The following is an 18,589-nucleotide window of genomic DNA, read 5'->3' as shown; positions in this document are numbered from 1 at the left end:
TCATCCAAGGAAACTTCAAGACTGTGTGATGCAGTTGAAAGCTGCAGAACAAGTGAGTAAGAGAGACCTCACAGAAATGAACTCTTTAGCTTAAATAGACAAGAGAAAACGTGAGTTTGAACATTGACGGTGTCCTGACAACTGAGAAAACTCCAGTAGCTGTAGAAGACCATGAGATATCGGTTAAAGCCCCAGAATGAGTGGTTAAGGGGACTGAGCTGAGACTGAATTGTTGACCTAATCTACCACATTCAGTAACATACAAAAGTTTAGAGACCAAAAACACTTTATTTGAATAAAATATGGTTCACTGATCTGAATCAGGAACTATGAGATCAAATAACAAGTCAGAGAGATTACAAACCAGTTCAGACATTCACTGCCAACTTAATACTATATAAACAGACACAAGATCACAGCATTAATGTCTCATACTGCAGCCTTTACATTTACTGAGTGTTAAACAGTTTTTTTTTATCATGACGCTTTAATTTACTTTAACAGAAGAAAGATCTGCAATTTTTAAAAAAAGTTGTTGGGTGAAAATGAAATGTCAAAGATCACAGAATGATTCCCTACCGCTGTACTCTGGCATTTGTGTCAGCAGTAAATCCACTGTGTGTGTGTGTGTGTGTGAGAGAGAGAGAGAGAGTGAGCGAGTGAGTGAGAGAGAGAGAGAGAGAGAGAGAGAGAGAGAGAGAGAGAGGCAACCAATGGGATCAGACTTTGTCCAGCCAGCTCTCTGCACGGAAAAACAACAAGGCTTTAGCCCAAATATGGTGTTTCCTGCTGCTGCAGCGGACGTCCTGTCGCCCAAATATGGAGCTTCCTGCTAATGGGACACCAAGACGGTGTGTGTGTGTGTGTGTGTGTGTGTGTGTGTGTGTGTGTGTGTGTGTGTGTGTGTGTGTGTGTGACGTAACAACTAGACGGACAGGGACGGCAGGTCGGACTGGAATTAGTGTGTCTGTGCGTGAGTGAGTAAAAGCACATTAGATACAGAGTAGAAAAACTTTGTAGGCAAACTGCAGTAAAATCAAAATCTTGATTGTTTCAGTTTCTAGAGTCAGGCACAAACATGTGTTTCAACTTGATGAATCAGTGAGAAAAATCCCCAAACGTTAACAAGGAGCTATTTCTCAAATGCAGGCTGAAGAAAGAAAGAAAGAAAGAAAGAAAGAAAGAAAGAAAGAAAGAAAGAAAGAAAGAAAGAAAAATGTAATGTGCTAAAACAGGATGGTTCTGAAGAGGCTTTCCTGAAAGTGGCAATATATAGTACATATGTATACACACTTTACCTCCAGCTGTCTGATGAATGTAGAGGAATAAAAACAGAACAAGGTTACCCTCTAGTGGTGAAACACAGTCAGTGTTTTTTTCGAGTTTAAGCCCAAACTTTGAAAAACCTTTCTGTTCTCTTCACCAAGTTTCAGTATTTAAACAAGACAACAGCTGCTCATTAGCTTGTCTATCCATTGGTTCCTAACCTGTCTGGGCTCCCCTAAAGGATCACCTTTTACATCTGAGGGGTCACCAGATGATTAAAGAGAAACTCTGATTTCCAACCAGCTCTAATTCATTACAATGTGGAACAAGATTCTGCTACTGAAAAACAAATGAGCCAAAAGGAAACACGACAGCCTCTTTTCTCTGGTCTTCTAGCAACAAATTCAAAAATATTTGCGTCTTTCTACTGCATGGACAGCCCAGTTTTATGAAGAGACCATCTTTCTAGTGGTGAAACACTTCCTTAAAGGGAGAGAGAAGAGGAAATATCTAAGTTGTGATACACAAATCAGCTATCAGTTTTCCTCTTTTCTTTTTTCCTTTTTAGTGAAATTTGCATTATTCGAACAATATAATTCTTGACAACCTGCCCCTCTGCTGCTTTACTCTTTTTTTAAAATCCCTTTTTTACTTTTATGTCTCCATAAAAGAAAAACATTTTACACAGCCTTTCTCGTAATCATGGTTGTCAGAGTTCACTCAATGAATCAAAGGCTATTGATTATAAGATGACACATGTTTGGACTGTAAAACGTGGAGAAAACAAACATGATCCAGGCAGCTCTCGCCTGGTAATTATCAGCTTGTTACGTTTATCACACAATCGTTCAGACTTGGAGCAGCAGGTGGCGCTCTCAGCTGCGCGAAACCATGCACGCGCCTCCTCCGGAGTCTCCACAGGGTCATGCGCGTGGCGGATGGATGTAGCAGTGTAGTGCAGGGCACCTGGCTGTGTGTTGGTGAGACTGCTCTGACCACGGAGACGGTCCTACAGCTGTGTTAGATAACTGAACTTTCTGCGGATGTCTGAAACATTTTTTTTTTTTTAAATCATCGTCGTTTCAAGGAAAGTGACCGTCAGGCGAAGACGCAAACAAGTTACCGTGAACGGTCTGCAGTTGCGTGGCAGTTTGCTGCAGTGAGTATTTGATGCACAGAATTTAAACTTTTGGTCGAGTCTAACTTTTGCAAACACTTGTCGAACAGATGTTCTGCTGCAACTACAGCAATTACACTATCCTTTCGATGTTATTTCGTTGAATGTTTTGTTCTTGTGGCGCAAATGTCTAAATGTTCAAACGTTGCTTGCGTGTGCGCGGTCACGGTTGACTATGTGCACGAGTTTCCGTAGTGTAGTGGTTATCACGTTCGCCTCACACGCGAAAGGTCCCCGGTTCGAAACCGGGCGGAAACACATATTTTTAAAAGTCTTTTCGACATGAAAAATGAACTGAAATACTAACAGGATGCATGAACAGGCATTTAAGCCCTAGGCCTCTGGCCCAGGCCTCTCCTCGAAAATGACACGCCCATAATGAATAGAGTATATCTCTGCAACTACATGGTCTATATGAATAATCTTGGTATCATAATAAAGGTAAACTTTTGAGATTTTTTAAAAGGTGTAAACATTAATATAGATGTTACTGGGTCAGAGTAAATGAAGATGGAACACAGCATAATGAAAGATTTCATTTCTGCCTAAGAAAACTGTACACTTCTAGAGTGAATACCCCATTTGAAACATGCAGTTGCAGCCCAAAATGTCCAGCAAATCATAGCAGAAAATCTGAACATACAGGATTTGTAATTAATTAATCTAATGAATCGCATTTTAATATCATATCTGCTAAAGGTACCTAAATAAAGAATGAGAATTCTAGAACATTACAAAATTGTATTGCATGACTAATCAATTGAATACACTAAGATGAGAAGATCTGAAATCCACATTTTTTTGGGTGAAGTTTGGTACGTTAATTAGGCCAGGTGCATTATTCAAAAATGCAATACAAATACACTCAAATAAATAAAATTCAGAAATAAAATAAGGCTGAGTCTCAAATAGGCACCTAAGCAGACTCGCGAGCACTAAAGCTGACTCAATACAGCAATTCAAAATGACTACCAAAACTGACTAAATACGGCAATTCAAAATGAATAGTATAAGTATAAAGCTGTGAACAGTGACATCGAATTTGTCTTCAAAATAAGAGCTTTACACTGCACCCCATATAGAACTGGGTTCTTTGCGGGGGGCTTTTAATTTGAAAGTAGCAACCATCCTTAGCTTGCTGTCACAACAACAAGCTAACACAACCAAACAGCTACAGAGACTGAGGAGATGCTGCATCTCCTGGATCTCAGTGGCTGTCCAGTTGTTCATCTTAATGTCTGTGGATGAGGTGATGGACTGACTGCTGTGATCAGCTGTTTCTTGGTTTTAAAACTCCCCGCCTGTGGGTTGCACAACAGTGCAGGTCATTGACAACTCCGCCCACCTCACTCAGAGACCGGCACATTTCCACCTCATTTTTAGATAGCAGGCGAAGCGGAAATAAGTGTACCGTCCGAGATGGAAAATCAGTGGACCAAAACAGACCCCCAATTTGCTGGTCTCTGTCTAAAACCACGGACTGAGCCGCCAAAAGGACGGGCAAATTGGCAGCTTGGTGCTCTGTCTAAAAACGGCTCATCTCTGTTGTCACCCTGCTTTGACTAGCGACGCAGGTGGGAAGTCACGAACACGTCCGGACAAGTTCCTCGGTGCTAGTACTACCATGACATGCCACTGCCAAGTAGCCTACGGGTCATTTAATGGGCCAAATTTAAAATGCTTGTCCATTGAATTGCCTCTCAGAATCTTAGAATTAATTGCGTTAATCTTTATAATGCATTAATTTGTAATTAATTAATCTAATTAATGCGTTAAACTGACATCCCTAATTTTCAGTCAGTTGGAAACTTAAACAAAATAACCTGCTATCTAGTTTCTGCAGAGCTTGCAAACTGTGGCTTTTTTTGTCAACATAACTCACTGGAAATCCAAAATACTTCCACACCTGCGACTTCAGTGAAAGAGGAGGGGGTTCAAGTTCTGTCTATGGGTCTCCAGTTGCCACTGTTGTAAGAGTTGCGCTCCCCTTTCAGGAATAGATCAGTGCGTGAGGTGTGTGTGCTTAGAGTTCGTAAGGTGTGAGTGGGCGAGCGAGAGTGAGGGAGCGTGCGTATATGCAGACAGTTAGCGAATGGCAGAGGAAGGAGAAGGGAAAGGAGTAGCAGTAGTAGTGAGGGCAATAAAGTGTACAATACAGGCTGCAGTTTGGCTGTGAATAAAGGCGACGGCTCCTCCAGATACAGCAAAGCTCCCTGGCATTATTTCCCGACTAGCTTAACACGTGAAAGGGGGTTCACCTCGACGGTAAACACGGACTTCGGCCCTGGAGGAAATCATCTCCCCTGTGTTTCCCGACCACGGTCTGGGAGCCGAACATGAATGGTATAACACCATGTTATTGTTTTGCTGGCTGTAGCTAACAGCTACCGGCTTAGCTAGTAGTTAAGTTAGAGGAGGTTGACTAACAGCACCTCAACACTTACTGTGTGTTTTTTTTCCGCTTGGCAAGCCAAATGCATGGGGGTGTGGCAGCATCGACAGTCCCATATTTTCATGCGTGTGCGTGGTCACAATTGGGGTTGAGTCTAAGTTTCAAGTGTGCAAGTTTCCGTAGTGTAGTGGTTATCACGTTCGCCTCACACGCGAAAGGTCCCCGGTTCGAAACCGGGCGGAAACAATGTCTTTGAAATGTTTTAGCTAAGTGGTGTATTTGACATGAAGAATGAACTGAAATATTGACAGATATTATGTATGTTATTTGGACTTACAGTAAAATGCAACAATATAACCCCATATAAAGGTACGAAAGAGCATCATCACATAAAAATGTCTTTCTGCCCTGGGACCTTTCACATGTTAGGCAAGTGTGATAACCACTCAATCATGACCTAACCCGAGGAAAAAAATACCACAGCTGTAGGTGGAGCAGTGTCTGTCCTCCGCCTGTCCTACCGACTCTTCGTCACATTTCTGCCCAAAAAACAGCATCTGTCACCAGCAAAAACCTTTGAAGGCAGGAACACACCGGCCCAACCACTGGATGTCTGAAGCGTTTGAAGAGACTTGGTCAGGAACAAATATGTTCGGTGTGTTCAGCTGTGTTGAAAGCTCGGGGAAGTGCTCAGACGTTGTCTGCTCCAGTTCAACATGCTAAGTCTGACAAGGTTGGCTGTCGGATGTCTTGAGTCACTGGATTCTCTGATTGGCGCTGTGCTAGGGAATCAGTGCGGTGTGTGGGAGGGGCGGAATACTATGCGCACATTGGTTTTCTACGCACTTTCTGTGTGAATTACACGGTGGTTCGACTTTACTCCAGCAGTGCTTCGCTCAGTTTGAATGACCAACGTTGGAGAATTGACAAACCGCTGCTGCAGCGCCAATGCAGCGTCTCTGTGTAAGAGGGGCTATTCTCAGCCTCCGCGGGTACTACCACTTCCTGTTTAGGACGATGCGTTGACGCAAATTATTCATGTTGACAAATTTATGTCGTTGATTACGTTGACTACATGGTCCCAGCCCTAGAAATGTGCAAACTTAATGTTGAAATGTTGCCTGCGTGTGCGTGGTCACAGTGGCAGGTGTGTGCAAGTTTCCGTAGTGTAGTGGTTATCACGTTCGCCTCACACGCGAAAGGTCCCCGGTTCGAAACCGGGCGGAAACAGTTTTGTTAAAGTCTTTTAGCCAAGTGGTGTATTTGACATGAAGAATGAACTGAAATATTGACAGGTTGTATGAACAGGCATATAAAGAATAACAGATATTATGTATGTTAGTTGGACTTGTAGTAAAATGCAACAATGTAACCCCATATAAAGGTAAGAAAGATCTTCATGACATAAAAATGTGTTTCTGCCCTGGGACCTTTCACATGTTAGACAAGTATGATAACCACTCAATCATGACCTAACCCGAGGAAAAAAATACCACAGCTGTAGGTGGAGCAGTGTCTGTCCTCCGCCTGTCCTACTGACTCTTCGTCACATTTCTGCCCAAAAAACAGCATCTGTCACCAGCAAAAACCTTTGAAGGCAGGAACACACCGGCCCAACCACTGGATGTCTGAAGCGTTTTAAGAGACTTGGACATGGTCAGGAGCAAAAATGTTCGGTGTGTTCAGCTGTGTTGAAAGCCTCCGCGGGTACTACCACTTCCTGTTTAGGACGATGCGTTGACGCAAATTATTCATGTTGACAAATTTATGTCGTTGATTACGTTGACTACATGGTCCCAGCCCTAGAAATGTGCAAACTTAATGTTCAAAAGTTTCCGTAGTGTAGTGGTTATCACGTTCGCCTCACACGCGAAAGGTCCCTGGTTCGAAACCGGGCGGAAACAGTGTTATTAAAGTCTTTTAGCTAGGTGATGTATTTGACATGAAGAATGAACTGAAATATTGACAGGTTGTATGAACAGGCATATAAAGAATAACAGATATTATGTATGTTAGTTGGACTGGTAGTAAAATGCAACAATGTAACCCCATATAAAGGCAAGAAAGATCTTCATGACATAAAAATGTGTTTCTGCCCTGGGACCTTTCACATGTTAGACAAGCTTGATAACCACTCAATCATGACCGTGCACTCATACACAACATCTGAACATTTAGTTAGTACTTTTCCATCTGTAGCTCCATCCAGATCAGCTGTGGCAGCAGCGATATCGCATCAGTTTTGTCTGCAATGCGGACATCCACCACTGCTGCTGTTTTTCCGTTGAATGTTTGGCACTTCTGGAGCAAATGTCTGAATGGAAATGTGTAGAGCTGTCCCAAGAAAATATTTTTCATATGATTAATCTAGTGATTATGTTTTCGATTAATCGACTAATCTAACAATTAATTTAACATTACATGACCAAACAAAAGTAACGTAGTAGCTGTAACTGTCGTTAGTAACTTATATGAGGAAAAAAATACCACAGTTGTAGTTGGAGCAGCGTCTGTCCTCCGCCTGTCCTACCGACTCTTCGTCACATTTCTGCCCGAAAAACAGCATCTGTCATCAGCAAAAACCTTTAAGGGGCGTTCAGACCGAACGTGATAGAGGCGAATGGAGCAGCAACTCTACATTGAAAATCAATGTAAATGGCATGATGTCATGCGATTCAGGCGCTGGCGGCGCGAATGGAGCATCTGAAGCGTCTGGACAGGCGTGTCTGAAGCGACGCGAATAAAGTTGAAAATATCCAACTTGTCAGACGGCATCGTGCCGCGACATCCAATCAGCGACGAGTTCAAGCTGACGACGTCACTTCCCTCACGTACGGTTGTTTACGGTCGCTCAGAGCAACATGGAGGAGAAGCTGATCGTAGCTGTCTGTGGGTACCCGGTGCTGTATGACACCACTGCGGTGTTCTACAGAGACAAATTCAAAGAAGAGAATGCGTGGGTGAAAGTCGCAGAGGAGGTGGGACTCCCCGGTAAGTTTTGAAGCTATCTGTGGCTTGTTTTACTACGTTACTTACCGTGTTTCTATATGAAATGTTAGCATCAGTTAACACTTGTATAGCATTATCCCCCTTTGCAGGATGCCACTTCCAGTTTGTGTGAATGTTTATTGTAATATTTAATTTGGTTAGAAGCTAATTTATGCAATGTGCATCTCTTTCTGTGTGTGCGTGTGTATGTTTGCAGTTGAGGTGTGTCGCAAAAAATGGAAGGGGCTGAGGGACACATACCTAACAAAAACAAGAGGGAAGGAGAAAAAAGGAGCGGGTCACATTTTATAAAGTGGCGGTTCTCTGCGGTCCTGTCTTTCCTCGACCCCTTAACCACACCCAGGGAAACCAGTGGCAACATGGGTCAGGGGGTCGAGGAAGCGTTGACCACAGAGACCTCATATGAAGAGGGCCGTCAGAACTGTGGTCAGGAGAAGCAGGGCCATCATCAGGACCACTAGTTTGTGATGGTTGGTTAAATGAAGACATACACATAGTAAAGTACGGGTAAAAACGCTTTCAAATTCAGTTGGCGAAAGAGCAGTTTATATGTGTATTTTTTCTCTTGCATTTGTTTCCAGTAAATCTCAAATGATATGTTCACCTATTGTAGAATACATTTGGATCATATAATAATAATAATTTCTCTATAGAGCAATCGTTGAGTGACAGCGAGGGCACAGCTCCTGCTGCTTCTGCTGCTGGTCCTGCTGCTGCTGCTTGGACCAGTGGTGTGTACTTTACAGAAGTGGGACTGTGATTATTGTGTTTATTTGTAGGCTCCAGTCTAAATTGAAAATGAGCGTTTACAGACTATATCATCAACAGAATATGTGATTTTGATTTCATACAGGTGCACGGACAGGGAAGAGGAAGAGAGGGAGGGGCGCTGATGCAGCTGGAAGAAGGGAGGAGATGATAGAGGAGCTCCTCATCCAGAGCCTACAGAGGCCACCTGCCCCCCTGCCACCTCCACCTGTGTGCATTGAGGAGGAGAGGTTTTTAACAAGCCCGGCTCCTCCCCTCCATAGGCTGCCACCTCAGCAAAGGGAGTTTGTTAAATTCCAAATTCATAAATTAATATATGAAAACACATTTGTGACACTTAATTTGGATGCATTGGAGTAGCTGGGGTGGCAGCCTGTGCTGGGAACGAGGCAGGCCGGTAAATTTTTGTAAATTGTTTGATATATTCGTTCTGTTCTTTTTCTATTAATCAGTTTTGGGTTTTTTTTTTGTTATTTTATTTTTGTATTGATCTTTATAAATACATATTTTGTTTTCAAATTAAAAATGTATTGTATATATTTCTTAATGACTACGATTTCTCATGTCATTAATTCACACATTCTTTCAAGTACAATGAGACTGTAGACTGGCCAGTTTCAGAATGATAATTAAAGTAAAGAAAAAGTTTAATGGTGTAATATCAGAGAGGGTCAGTATTGCTCAATTCTTTTATTTGGATTGCTCTTAAAAGAGCCGTTTTTGGGGTGCTTGTGCACTAAACATCATGCTGCCACGGGACCACTCCCTCCGTGGAGAGGAAGGCTGAGAAGGTCTCCCGAACCCTGATGGCCTCTCTTGCCAAGTTGTTCGCCCCAACTCTTCCCAGACCTGGCAGTTGCTCCATCTCACTCCCTGTGATGCTTCCTCCAACTCCTGGTGTCTGGGCTGTCATGCGCAGGAAGTTGTGAAGAACACAAATTGCCTTCACGTACTTCTCTGCCACTTCCAGCTGGACCTCGAGGACACGGTGGTACATCCTCCACTGAGCCACCAGGATGCCGAAAGGCATTTTCGACCACCAACCAGGCAAAATTATTCATGTCAACGAATTTATGTCGTTGATTACGTTGACTATGTCGTCCCAGCTCAAATGTTGCCTGCGTGTTTGTGGTCACAATTGCTGGTGTTTGCAAGTTTCCGTAGTGTAGTGGTTATCACGAACTGAAATATTGACAGGTTGTATGAACAGGCATATAAAAAATAACAGATATTATGTATGTTCGTTGGATTGGTAGTAAAAATGCAATGATATAACCCCATATAAATGTAAAAAAGATCTTCATGACATAAAAATATGTGTCTACCCTGGGACCTTTCACGTGTTAGGTGAGCGTGATAGCCATTCAATCTTGACCACGTACACAACATTTGAACATTTAGTTAGCACATTTACATCTATAGCTCCATCTAGATCAGCTGTGGCAGTGGTGACGTTGCATCAGTTTTCTCTGCAATGCAGACATCCACCACTGCCGCTGTTTGTTTCGTTGAATGTTTAGCACTTCTGTAGCAAATGTCTGGTTGGAAATGTGTAGAGCTGCCCCAAAAAACTATTTTTTCAAACGATTAATCTAGCGATTATGTTTTAGATTAGTCAACTAATCTAACGATTAATTTAATGTTACATGACCAAACAAAAGTAACGTAGTAGCTGTAACTGTAGTTAGTAACTTATATGAGTAAATAAATACCACAGTTGTAGGTGGAGCAGCGCCTGTCCGCCACCTGTCCTACCGACTCTTCGTCACATTTCTGCCCAAAAAACATCGTCTGTCACCGGCAAAAACTTTTAAAGGCAGGAACACAGCGGCCCAACCGTTGGATGTCTGAAGCGTTTTAAGTGACTCGGATGAGGTCAGGAAGAAATATGTTCGGTGTGTTCAGGGGGTCGGGTTCTCAATCACTACACATTATAAATGGTCCACTGGTTTAGATTGACAGGGGGGAGACCTGGGAAACACACCGATGTCATCATCATGACGTGTACCGTCACGTCTCTTTGGGAGCCGCAGCGCAGCTTTCTGTGTGAATTACACAGCGGTTCGTCTTTACTCCAGCAGTGCTTTGCTCTGTTTAAATGACCAACGGCGGAGCATTGACGAAATGCCGCTGCGGCGTTAATGCAGCCTCTCTGTGTGAGAGGGGCTATTCTCAGCCTCCGCAGGTACCACCACTTTCGGTTTGGGCGATGCGTTGACGCAAATTATTCATGTTGACGAATTTATGTCGTTGATAACATTGACTATGTCGTCCCAGCCCTAGAAATGTGCAAACTGAATGTTCAAATGTCGCCTGCGTGTGCGTGGTCACATTTGCAGGTGTGTGCAAGTTTCCGTAGTGTAGTGGTTATCACGTTCGCCTCACACGCGAAAGGTCCCCGGTTCGAAACCGGGCGGAAACAGTATTTATAAAGTCTTTCAGCAAAGCGTTGTATTCAACATGAAAAGTGAACCGACATACTGACAGGATGTATCAACAGGCATATAAAAAATAACAGATATTATGTAAGTTTTTTGCACTGGTACAAACAATGCAACGACGTAACCCCACATAAAAGTAAGAAAAACCTCTATTGGCATAAAATTATGTTTCCGCCCGGTTTCGAACCGGGGACCTTTCGCGTGTTAGGCGAACGTGATAACCACTACACTACGGAAACTCACGTTTTCACCTCTCGAGGTTTAGGAAATGAATGTACGCTTAAGTATTATTTTTTTAATTGATACGCCAACTAAACTTTGTCAGGACAGTTTAACTATGAACGTGGTTGCAATATGATAACAGTGCAGTAGTGATGAACATGAACTGAACATGGCTGCATGTGGTTTCCGTAGTGTAGTGGTTATCACGTTCGCCTCACACGCGAAAGGTCCCCGGTTCGAAACCGGGCGGAAACACTTATTGTTTAACATGTACAGCTCTGACTTTTCTTATGTAACCCCCTTAATTTCCAACCGAGGCAGAAGAGCTACAGGTAAAGGTATCAGCCCCTCATGCCACCGCAAAAGCACCTTCCTCCAACCTCACTACTGAGGAAAGGAAGGCCCTGGCATTACTCAAAAGAGACCGGAACATCACCATCTTGCTGGAAAAGGGAGATACACGAAGAACTAAATGTCAAAGACTACCGCAACAAAGTCACTGATTCGCTTAGTGAAACTAACACCTATGAGGCTTTGAGGCAAGATCCTACAAATAGCTTAAAAGAAGGTTATAGAATATCTGCAAGAACTGGAAAAGGACAAAGCTATTGACATACCATTATATTCCAGACTTTACCCCGGGTAAGCCAAGTGACGCAGAGATTGAAAACTGAATATATGTCAATTGCTGCTCGGCGGCATATACTGGTCCTTAGACCGTTGGTATTCCACTGTCACATGAGGATATGTACTGCTTGAAACTGTTGCCATTAAAAGATTGCTGGATGGGTACTGCCACCTGATGAATATGCAAGTAAAATGCCACTTGGCTGGTTTAACAAGTACTGCCATAAATGTATGCATTTTTTAAACTATTGATTGACAATGCTAACTTTCTGTAAATAAAGGAAAGCATGTATATCTGTTGTATGTCAGGTTGTTGGGGTGTAGGCATATAGACAGTAAATACACGGGGGATTCTCGTGATATGATGGTCTACATTTCTGCCTATAAACTACTTAAATGAAAGAGTTAGCCTTAGTTAACATGGATATGTTCCCCAGCCACCATAATGGATAGCAGAGCCAACCAAATAAACAATAATACATTACTTAAAGTTAGTGCTGGGTGGTGTGACCAAAAAGTTATATCACGGCATTTTTATGGTTTCAGGGTATATGACGGTATTTTTGTTTTCATGCATCAGGTGTTCACAACATTTTCTACTGCTTGAGAGAGGAATTACTAGCCCCTTTTAGATAGAAAAGGCGGCACATTTGCTGCAAGGGTAAAGGCTGCACTCTGCCACCCTGTCTATTTAAAAGGGAGGGTTAATATTCCTTCTTTCCCAAAAAGCCGCCATTGGAGTAGGAATAACCCTGTGATGTGACATGGAGCACACTGTTGGGCATGAGCAGTGATGTACAAGATATGCATCGGAAATGTGGCGACACTTGATGGATTAACTTAATTACAGACCTGTGGCCCATGTCTGCTATTAAAGGAAGCATACAGCAGAGCGCCTCGCGTTAACTGCCTCAAGCAACAGACAGTTAACTGGAAGCCATCTGAATTTGTCCTAAAAGTAAGAGCTTTACATTGCACCCCACTGGAGTTTAGAACTGGGTTCCTTGCAAGGGGCTTTTAATTTCAAAGTTTGCTGCTACACCAATGAGCTGACAGCTACAAAGACCGAGAAGATGCTAACATTTCCCGGATTTCAGTGGCTTTCCAGTTGCTCATCTTGACATCCGCGGATTAAGTCATGAACTGCAATGTCTCTCCTAGCCATCTTCGCTGTAACGTAAGACCAGCGGCCTCATTTCTAAACAAGTAAGCACAAAAGAAGGTGTACGCACACCGTGGGATTTATAAAAAGAGAACTTGATGGGAAAATGTGCGGTCCTCCACGCCAACTCTGACCCATGCGTACGCACTTGGGTAAGGAGAAACTGCGCCACTGATGGCAGAAGAAAGAAAGGGGAGAAACTGTGTGAAACTTATATTGATCGCGTGTCAGTTACAGGCGCTGGGACCATGCCCACGCGTGGGAGTGGAGGTGCCTCCGTGTGCTGTACAAGTACGTAATGTACAGTTACAATGGAAGCTAGCAGTGTCACGGACGGACCCAACCCGACCTGGTTGAGCCATCAGAGCCAGAAATTGACTCTAAGTTAGATACTCATCATGTTCAGCCTCGTTTCCTACAGTCCATGTTTTACATTACACACGTACGTAAAACCCCAGTCTACAGATAATTCCTTGTCATAGTTCTATTGCTGCACATAAAATGTTACCTATAGATTATCATTGTGCTTCCAGATGGACTCCGCTCAGGGAATGAGGCCAAATCATGTAATGATTAAATGCAATAACATTTGCTAACGTTACATGACAGGATGCACAATGTAAAATCACTTTCAGGATTTGCAACTTCAGCAAAATGCATTTAATTGCCCAAATGTACAATATTTATAACACACAGAAGTGCACACTTACACTTATAGCTTAGATCTGGCCCAAAAAAATCAAGCCCAACCCAACCCCAGCCGAGCCCGTGCAGTGATGCTGGTAACGCATTACTCTAATCTAATCTGACCACTTTTTTCAGTGAGGAGTAATCTAATGTGGTAATATTTCCAAACCACTTATCAGATTAAAGTTACTTATTCAGATCACTGTGTTTTACTATTATTTTTGTCATTTTCCCTAGTAAAAATAGATATTTTTGCTTTTGTCTTGCATCTCGGGGAGTGACGTCACGTGCGCGTTTTCAGCACGGGGACACTCACGTGTAAAACCACGCAGCGTCACAACCAACATGGAGGGAGGAGAGAGATGCGTATTTTGTAGCTGAAAACAGTGGCAGTTCTAGACCAGTTTTAATGGGGGGGGGGGTTGGGTCCAGCTTTTGTGTTAGAGGGGCACATACAACCCAGGGAAAAAAGCCAAATACCTCATTCAGACAAGTGATAAATGAGACTAAAAACAGTATTTACAATTTTAACAATTTGAATTGGGTAGTAAACTAAAACAGTCACAGAAAAAGGTGAACATAATAATTAGTAACTTTGTAAACTGAAAATGGGTATGTTTACAGCTGTCAAGCCTCTTCTCCTGTCCCCCATCAAGGTCCTTGGAAATAGTTTTAACTTTGGCTGTGCTGGTGCTTCTTGCCGACATTGGCTGATATCTGGAGAAAGAAAAAACATATGTCAAGATATATACTAGAGTAATAAATAAACACCAATAGGATTATTATAGACCAATGAGTGGAAAGTAACTAAACTATTGAGATCTTGTCTAAATGATGTGTGGTTGGTGGGAACTGTTTTTTTCTTCCGCCTGGGTTAATGCATAAGTGCACCGGCAGATTGCTCAGTCAGTCAGTCTCAGTCTGTAGACACAATGGCAGAGCGTAAACAGAGTCATGTCTGGAGCTATTTCAGCTCCACAAACAAACTGTAAGGAGTTGTGGCAACACAACAAACCTTGTGAAACACCTCAGGTTAAACCACAATACAGAATACGAGGCATTTATGATGAGGTGGACAGAAGGGGGAGCACAGTATCAGGTGCTGCTGCTGGGGCAAGACAGACGTCTCTGGTGGAGTCCTTCGGTGCTCCAGGCAGGCACTGTCAGGTACAGAGAGAGAAAATATGGAGTTTTAAGCGGCGCTAAGCACCGTTGATGTTGTTCAAATTAATAAATATGCTTAAGAAATAAGTAACAAAATAAATACATGCTTCTACAAATACCTGCATGAGATCAGCTTGAAGTAATGTCTATCACTGAGATGATCTCACATAGGTAAAAAAGCCTAGATTTATTCAGGCCATGTTTCCTTAGGAATTGATCATTTAAACTACTTTTTTTAGATTTACCAGACACATTTGGTGTATTTGCACAAAGCATTGGATCGGTATCGCCAATACCAGCCTGAATTTTACTCAGTATTGGATCAGAAAGGAAATTGGTGGTATTGAACATCACTAAAGGGGGGTACACACATAAAGATTTTATAAATCTTAAGAAATGTTTTATCTGTAGAGCCCCCACACATGAAGATAAAAAAAATCAGCTTTGATCGTACTGTGTGTGGTGTGCTCCGATATTCTCGGCAGAGAATCACCTGTCTCACGGCCGATCTAGAATCTAGTCCTCCGAGCCAGAAATATCGCATGATCAAACGTAATCTACAGTAACCAATGGCAACAACCCCAGCGTCACCGGGCTCTTCATAAACGGAAAAGAGCATAGACTCTATAAAACATTAAAGACTTGGAAGACATAGAAGAGGGAATGCTTTTCTGACAACACACAATACTTGCATTAACCACCAGTATGACGTTAACGGTAGTGCATAACATTTAACATTAGCGTCGACGCTAAACCTAGTGCTGGGTGGTATACTGGTTCACACCGAATACCAGTGTATACTTTCGTCATGATATGAATTTTTAATATCCCACCATAGCGGTGAATTTGATTACACGACGTACGGAACGCTACGCCGCACGACACTGTTTCAGACCAGACCCTTTTCGATGTTGCGCTTCGAAACAGGCATGGTGTGACTGTGAGGCGTGGTGAGGGTTAGGTAGTAAACAGTAGTGCTCTGGTCTTACGTTACGGTGAAGATGGATAGGAGAGACATTGCAGTTCATGACTTCATCCGCTTCAGTGTTTCCCATTAATTACTTAGACTCTGGCGGCCCGCCATGATCTAATTTGTCCCGCCACAGTCTCAGAGTGAACCGAAAAAAATCTTACACTTCTCATAATAACATAAAAGATCTGTAACACGTGTTTCACGCGCTGCAGCTTTGGCAAAGGATCTCTCACTCCCTGTCTGTCGGCTCTGCCCCGCTCTGCCCCCACCCCGCTGTACATGGCGCGCGCACACTCACTCACACACGCACGCACGCAGGCACTGGAATATATCGCGTTACCTTACGGCATTGTGAAGCAGAAGTGAAGACGACGTGAAGAAGGCATTTTAGGACACCACATCGTTTGAGGTAAGAAACTTTAACAAACTTTACAATATCCGCTAGTTTAGAAACAATGTTATCCTGATCTATGTACTACAGCAAAACGATAACGTTACGATGTAAGCTGTCAGTCTTGATTATGTTGATTGATATATCCGGATGCTTGCCGTGAAAAAGTATGTAACTTAACGTTAAACTATATCGAACTAGTTAACGTTAATGTTATTGCCAGAGACGGTTCAGAAAGTATAAATGTATATAGAGAATCTTTGTTATTACCAGCGGCTCTGACAACCAACAGTAGAACGGCCAAGACGGTTATTTCGACCGTTTTCAAATTCATATAAACCCTGTAAAGACAAATCCAAGCAAATCCCAGTACTCTGTCTCAAATTTCTTTATATTTGGTCTTTAAAGACTTACAAGTCTTAAAAATTATTCAGTTTAACCTGCAGACACACCTTTATCAATTTAGATATAAATTAACATCTTTTTAAAATTATTCCTCTAGGACAAGAACCAGGCTGAAATAATAACCCTGCTAGCCAGTGAGTGCGATGAATGGGGACAGATATACCCATTACTCAGCCGATTGGCAGCAATTGCACTTGTCATTCCGGTGTCAAGTGTCAACTGTGAGAGAGACTTCTCCACAATGAACAGGGTAAGGACAGAGGGCATGGTAATATGTTGCTGAGATGTGTCAAACTTTTAACCCATTGCACTTACATGATAAACTGCATACTCTTTAACTAAAAGAGCAGTGTCCTTAAAATATTTTCATTCATTTGGCTAATTGTAGTTACCTTCATTTTCAGGTCAAATCAGAGCTTCGCAACAGGCTGCAAGGAGAGCACCTGGCTGCCTGCCTGAGGGTCTCCATCAATGGGCCCTGTCCAGAGGAATTTGACTACCAAAGGGCATTAGAACTGTTTTTTTTCAAAACCCAGGAAAATTCAATGTCCAAATTCGGGGTGCAAAGTTTGCAAATAGGAGTGTTGTGTATGTGTATGTATGTATGTGTATTTTGGATGTTTTCTTTCAACTAGTCTGAAAGAAGACATGTTATGGAAGCAAAACAGCCCAAAATTTTTTTGCCTACCAAATGTTGATGTACCCTCCGGCTCCATTTTATTTTTTATGACAATTTAGCTTACAGTTTAATTATTTATTATTTTATTTGGTAAAGGTAAACACTTTTGCTTTATTTCTTTGATGGCTCAGATGTATGCTATATTTGATTTTGTGTTTTCACCATTAGTGTCTATACAACCAGTGTGTTTGTGATTAAATTGTGTACAAGAGCACACAGTTCCTCATAGATCTAGCCTTTTAATTTTGCTTTCAAAGTGCACCAGATTGATGCATTCAACTTTAAAATGGTAAAAAAAATCTTCCGGGGGAGCATGCCCCCAGACCCCCCTAGAGGGTCCAACATCCACCCACCATAGTCGTATTAAATCCTGTGGGAAACACTGCCCTTACGTCAAAATGAGCAACTGGAAAGCCGCTGAGATCCGGGAGATGCTAGCGTCGCCTTGGTCTCTGTAGCTGTCTTGGTTGTTTGTTTGTTGTTGTAGCAGCAAGCTACTAATTGTCCCTAATTTCAAATTAATAGCCCCCCACTAACAACCCAGTTCTAACCTCCAGTGGGGTGCAATGTAAAGCTGTTATTTTGAAGACAAATTTGACCTGCTTCCCGTTAGCTGTCTGTTGCTTGAGACAGCTAATGGAGGGGGCGAGGCGCTCCGCATGTTGTGTCAAAATTAAACTATTGAACGATTCTGGATTATAAAAGTTCAACAAAGGTGGTTGAAGTCCACCTTAAACAGAAAGTGGAGTGATATTTGCCTTGCTGTACTTTGTTTTTCTTGAAAAATGGTCTGGCAGGGAGGAATTTGGCAGTGCAGCCAACAGTATTAGCACTGAAAACGATAGTTACGTGTTGTAACTCTAGATTCTGTGAGTATAGGTGCAGCCGTTTAGGGCTATAGCTAGTGGGTTTATCCCTCACCGTGCACGTGCAGCACTGAAAAGACTTAAGTCCACACCCACCTACTGTGTGAGCACTCGGCTCCCATAAACACCTTTTTCTTCAGCCATTCAAGGAGCCAGTGAGGCCTAGAGCTTCAAGGGCTGTGCCTGTACTCATATCTATACTCTCTAACGCATAGGCTTCACCCTTTGAGGCTATCGCAAGGTGGTTGAAGGCGAAGCGGGATATAGTCCATAGCTCACTGGGTCCGTCTGTTCCCACAAGCACTAACACATCTACTCCAATAAACAAATCCATAACGCTCCACGCCCAGCCACTGCTTC

At 42.6% G+C, this 18,589-nt stretch overlaps 2 long non-coding RNA genes and 7 other non-coding genes across 9 annotated transcripts; 8 read left to right on the top strand and 1 right to left on the bottom strand.

The window, feature by feature from the left end:
* The first annotated feature begins 2,628 nt into the window (after nucleotides 1-2,628).
* On the top strand, nucleotides 2,629-2,701 carry trnav-cac. The gene has a single exon. It is a non-coding gene; the product is annotated as a tRNA-Val (tRNA).
* Nucleotides 2,702-3,649: 948 nt separating this feature from the next.
* LOC119031973 lies at nucleotides 3,650-12,220 on the top strand. The gene is made up of 3 exons (XR_005078754.1): nucleotides 3,650-7,826; nucleotides 8,041-8,575; nucleotides 8,698-12,220. It is a non-coding gene; the product is annotated as an uncharacterized LOC119031973 (long non-coding RNA).
* On the top strand, nucleotides 5,009-5,081 carry trnav-cac. Its single transcript has one exon. It is a non-coding gene; the product is annotated as a tRNA-Val (tRNA).
* Nucleotides 5,993-6,065, top strand: trnav-cac. The gene has a single exon. It is a non-coding gene; the product is annotated as a tRNA-Val (tRNA).
* trnav-cac lies at nucleotides 6,667-6,739 on the top strand. Its single transcript has one exon. It is a non-coding gene; the product is annotated as a tRNA-Val (tRNA).
* Nucleotides 10,962-11,034, top strand: trnav-cac. The gene has a single exon. It is a non-coding gene; the product is annotated as a tRNA-Val (tRNA).
* Nucleotides 11,220-11,292, bottom strand: trnav-aac. Its single transcript has one exon. It is a non-coding gene; the product is annotated as a tRNA-Val (tRNA).
* Nucleotides 11,458-11,530, top strand: trnav-cac. Its single transcript has one exon. It is a non-coding gene; the product is annotated as a tRNA-Val (tRNA).
* Nucleotides 12,221-13,600: 1,380 nt separating the features above from the next.
* On the top strand, nucleotides 13,601-18,052 carry LOC119030748. The gene is made up of 3 exons (XR_005078403.1): nucleotides 13,601-16,297; nucleotides 16,782-16,934; nucleotides 17,089-18,052. It is a non-coding gene; the product is annotated as an uncharacterized LOC119030748 (long non-coding RNA).
* The last annotated feature ends 537 nt before the right edge of the window (nucleotides 18,053-18,589 follow it).

This window comes from Acanthopagrus latus, chromosome 13 (genome assembly GCF_904848185.1).
Source record: "Acanthopagrus latus isolate v.2019 chromosome 13, fAcaLat1.1, whole genome shotgun sequence".
NCBI classification, from domain to species: Eukaryota; Metazoa; Chordata; class Actinopteri; order Spariformes; family Sparidae; genus Acanthopagrus; species Acanthopagrus latus.
The sequence above is the reverse complement of the archived record's forward strand: the minus strand, read 5'-3'. Positions and strand labels throughout refer to the sequence as shown.